This window comes from Oryx dammah, unplaced genomic scaffold (genome assembly GCF_014754425.2).
Source record: "Oryx dammah isolate SB20612 unplaced genomic scaffold, SCBI_Odam_1.1 HiC_scaffold_25, whole genome shotgun sequence".
In the NCBI taxonomy this organism is placed as follows: Eukaryota; Metazoa; Chordata; class Mammalia; order Artiodactyla; family Bovidae; genus Oryx; species Oryx dammah.
Window position 1 is genome coordinate 66,474,620 of NW_024070209.1, and position 5,278 is coordinate 66,479,897.

Below are 5,278 nucleotides of genomic sequence, written 5' to 3' on the forward strand. Positions count from 1 at the left end.
AGAGTGTCCTAAAGTTGAAATCCTGAGTCCTAGGATTTATGGAGGCATCCAGAAGGTAAAGGGGCTAAAGGAGAAAATCCAAGGGGAGGGAGGGAAGCGGGTGGGGTGAAATTTGAAAACAGTCATAGAGGACATATAAATATAATCATAACTGAATCTAGGAATGTGAAACAACTGCATGGATGAAGCAGTCCAAATGCACATGAGTATCAAAGTCTGGAGAAAAAAAAAACTAATTAAAAACAACCAAACAGGATTTCCCTGGTGATCCAGTGGTTAAGAATCCACCTGCCAATGCCGGCGACACAGGTTTGATCCCTGTTCTGGGAAGATTCCACATGTCTTGGGGCAACTAAGCCCATGCATCACAACTACTGAAGCCCGTGTGTGCAGAGCCCGCAAACCCCAACAAGAAAAGCCACCACAATGGGAAGCCTGCATACCACAACTAGAGAGTAGACCCTGCTCAGAGGAACCAGGGGCCACCGGCACACGGCAACAAAGACCTAGTGCAACCAAAAGTAGTTAGTAACAAATAAGCTTTCTTTTGAAAAAAAAAAAAAAAAATTATATGGACTCAGTGGGAGAGGGAGAGGGTGAGATGATTGGGAGAATGGCAATGAAACATGTATAATATCATGTAAGAATCGAATTGCCAGTCTATGTCCGATGCAGGATATGGCACGCTTGGGGCTGGTACATGGGGATGACCCAGAGAGATGTTGTGGGGAGGGGGGTGGGAGGGGGGTTCATGTTTGGGAACGCATGTACACCCGTGGTGGATTCATGTCAATGTATGGCAAAACCAATACAGAATTGTAAAGTAAAATAAAAAATAAATTAAAATAAATAAATAAATAAAAATGAAACAAGAGTATGAGAAAGAGAATTGGTTTGCAGGCCAAAATGATGTTATTGATTTCTATTTTTCGTGTGCTTAGGGATTAGGGAAGAAATACAAGTACATAGAATGTGGGAAAAGCTTTGTTGTTTTTCAGTCACTAAGTTTTTTCCAACTCTTTGTGACTCCATGGACTGCAGTATGCCAGGCTTCCCTGTCCTTCACTACCTCCCAGAGTTTGCTCAAACTTGTGTCCATTGAGTTAGTGATGCCATCCAACCATCTCATCTTCTGTCACTCCCTTTTCCTCCTGCTCTCAATCTTTCCCAGCATCAGGGTCTTTTCCAATGAGTCGACTGGTCACATCAGGTGGCCAAAGTATTGGAGCTTCAGATTCAGCATCAATACTTCCAATGAATATTCAAGGTTGATTTCCTTAAGGATTGACTGGTTTGATCCTCTTGCAGTCCAAGGGACTCTCAAGAGTCTTTTCCAGCATCATAGTTTGAAAGCATCAATTCTTTGGCACTCAGCCTACTTTATGATCCAACTCTCACATCCATAGCTGACTACTGGGAAAAACATAGCTCTGACTGTATGGACTTTTGTTAGCAAAGTGATGTCTCTGCTTTTTAATCCAGTCTAGGTTTGTCACAGCTTTCCTTCCAAGGAGCAAGCATCTTTTAATTTCATGGCTGTAGTCACCTTCCACAGAGATTTTGGAGCCCAGGAAAATAAAATCTGTTACTGCTTCTATTTTTTTCCCCTTTTATTTGCTATGAAGTGATGGGACCAGATGTCATGATCTTAATTTTTTGAATGTTGAGTTTTAAGCCAGGTATTTACTCTCCTCTTTCACCTTCAAGAGGCTCTTTAGTTCTTCTTCACTTTCTGCCATTAAAGTGGTATCATCTGCATATCTGAGGTTGTTTATATTTCTGCTGACAATCTTGACTCCAGCCTGTGATTCATACAGCACAGCATTTCGCATGATGTACTCTGCACAAAAGTTAAATAAACAGGGTGACAATATACAGCCTTATCTTACTCCTTTCCCAATTTTGAACCAGTCCTTTGTTCCATGTAAGGTTCTAACTGTTGCTTCTTGACCTGCATACAGGTTTCTCAGGAGACAGATAAGGTAGGCTGATATTCTCATCTCTTGAAGAATTTTTCACAGTTTGTTGTGATCCACAAGATCAAAGGCTTTAGCATAGTCAACAAAGCAAGAAGTAGATGCTTTTCTAGAATTCTTCTTCTTCTATGATCAAATGAATGTTGGCAATTTGATCTCTGGTCCCTCTGCCTTTTCTAAATCCAACTTGTACATCTGAAAGTTCTCAGTTCATGTACTGCGGAAGCCTAGCTTGAAGGATTTTAAACACAACCTTACTAGCATGTGAAATGAACACCAACTGTACAGTAGTTCGAACAATTTTTTGGCATTGCCTTTCTTTGGGATTGAAATGAAACTGACCTTTTCCAGTCCTGTAGTCACTACTGAGTTTTCCAAATTTGCTGACATATTGAGCGCAACACCTTAGCAACATGCAGCTTTTAGGATTTTAAATAGCTCAGCTGGAATTTGAGCACCCACCCTAGCTTTGTTTGTAGTAATGCTTCCTAAGACCCACTTGACTTCAGACTCCATGATGTCAGCTCTATGCAAGTGACCACACCATTGTGGTTATCTGGGTCATTAAGACCTTTTTTTGTATAGTTCTTCTGTGTGTTCTTGCCACCTCTTCTTAATCTCTTTTGCTTCTGTTAGGTCCTTACCATTTCTGTCCTTTATCATGCCCGTGCTTGCATGAGATGTCCCCTTGATATCTCCAATTTTCTTAGATCTCTAGTACTTCCCATTCTATTGTTTTCCTCTACTTCTTTTCACAATTCATTGAAGAAAGTTTTCTTATCTCTCCTTGCTGTTCTCTGGAACTCTGCATTCAGTTGGGTATGTTTTTCCCTTTCTTCCTTGCTTTTTGCTCCTGTTCTTTCCTCAGCTATGTGTAAAGCCTCCTCAGACCATCACTTTGCCTTCTTGAATTCTTTTTCTTTGGGTTGCTTTTGGTTACTGCCTCCTGTATAATGTTATGAAACCCTGTCCTCAGTTTTTTGGGCACTCTGTCTACCAGATATAATTCCTTGAATCTATTCATCACCTCTGCTGTATCATAAGGGATTTGATTTAGGTCATATCTGAATGACTTAGTCATTTTCCTTAGCTTTACTAATTAAAAAAAAAGATTCCCCAGTTGTGATGCCTGCTGAGTTCTACAAAGCTGGAAAGATTAATTAAATATCAGCAGCATGACAGGGATGAATACAGAAGCCTGCATTCCAGGCAGGAACTAGAAACTGTAAAATAAGGATGAGGAAGTTTCTGGTTTGCAGCAAGTGGTAAGTCCATTACAGAAGAAATCAAAGAGTGATTAGCAAACACCAAGTAGAACAAGGGATCCAGTCAAAGGAGCTTGGCTCATGCCAGAGGCTCCAGGATGCAAGATAAAAGGTAAACAACTTTGCAGATGCCTGGCTTTCTTTTCCTTTTTCTTCACCCCCTACGCTCAAATCCAAGGGCAGAAATATTAATGATGTCTTGGCTAACCTTATAATTGCCCTATAATTGGCATCTATAAAGAGGCTCATTTTTTTCTTGTTGAATCCCCTATGCTCTTCAAAATTTAATTGCCTTCCTCATTCACATTATTATCAAATAGTTGATTTCATAATTTGCCTTTAGATTTAACAGTCATTTGCTATGTACTTACTACGTGTTGACCACTGCTAAGTATTCTAGGAGACAGAGAGATGAACAATAGGCCGAGAGTGGCACTCACTCACTCCTCTCTTAATGTGTATATTTTTGTGCACCTTCTCTGTGTCAGGTACTGCTCTCAGTACTTTATATCAGAGCTGCAGCAGAAAGTAAAGGAGCCTCTGATCTTATGAAGTTTATGGTCTAGTGACATGAACATGTCATTTAATGACCAGATCAAACAACTATACAAGTAAGCATGTATAATAGCAAAGTAAGGCCCAAGCATGGAATTACGAGATTGTGAAGAAGTGATCACACGTGGCTAGAAGTGATGGAAAGATGGGGAGTGGGGCACTGTTTAAACTGGCCTTAAAGAATGGGCAAGAGGAAGAAGCCAGGTAAGGAGTCTCCTGGTATGGACCAAGGATTGGAGTCCAGAAAGCATGGGCTCCATATGGGGAACAGTGGAGAGCCACCTTTGGTTGGCATCTTGTCATAGGCTGAAAGAAGTGGAAGACAGGACTGCAAAGATTAGCGGGGGCCAAACCATGGAAATCTTCAGGTGACTTTGGAAAAGTGAAGTAGTAAGATTACAAAAGTTTGTGGAATGGATTGGAAGATAGAAGAGAGAATGTTGGGTGAAAAAGAAGTGCTTCCTAAACTTTCTTTTGGCCAATGCACATCCCTTAATGAGACTTCATTGTTTGGATATATTGATTTTTCCTTTGTGCACATGGCTTTTGGTCTTTGCAGAAATAAATACAGATTTCATTATATAGCTATACACTTATTTGTTAACAAACTTACATATAAGTATTTTTAATGGCTGAATAATACTCATATCTATATGTATATACATAATATTTATATATATGTGTGTATGTATATATATATATAGCTGTTATTGTTTTGTTGTTAAGTCATATCTAACTCTTTGCAACCCCATGGAATGTAGCCTGCCAGGCTCCTCTGTCCAAGGGATTTGCCAGGCAAGAATACCACAGTGGGTTGGGGTTGTCATTTCCTCCTCCAGGAGATCTCTCTGACCAAGGAATTAAACCTGTGTCTCCTGCATTGGCAGGGAAATCCCTTACTGCTAAGCCACCAGTGAAGCCGTGTATATATATATGGCTTTTAATCACATTTTTATATTCACTCATTGAATGACAAACCTAGACAATGTATTAAAAAGCAGAGATATCACTTTGCCAACAAAGGTCCATAGAGTCAAAGTTATTTTAAAATAAATATTAAAAAAAAATAAGATCATGAAAACCAGCCCCATTACTTCATGGCAAATAGAAGGGGAAAAGGTGGAAGGAGTGACAGATTTCCTCTTCTTGGGCTCTACAATCATTGCGGATGGTGAATGCAGCCATGAAATCAGAAGATGACTGTTTCTTAGCTGGAAAGCTATGAAAAATCTAGACAGTGTTGAAAAGCAGAGACATTACTCTGCCAACAAAGGTCTGTATAGTCAAGGCTATGGTCTTCCCACCGGTCATGCATGGTTGTGAGAACTGGACTGTAAATAAGGCAGAGCACCAAAGAATTGATGCCTTCGCATTGTGGTGCTGGAGAAGACCCCTGAGAGTCCCTTGGACAGCAAAGAGATCAAACCAGTCAATCTTAAGGGAAATCAACCTCTCTTTGGAAGGACTGATGCTGAAACTGAA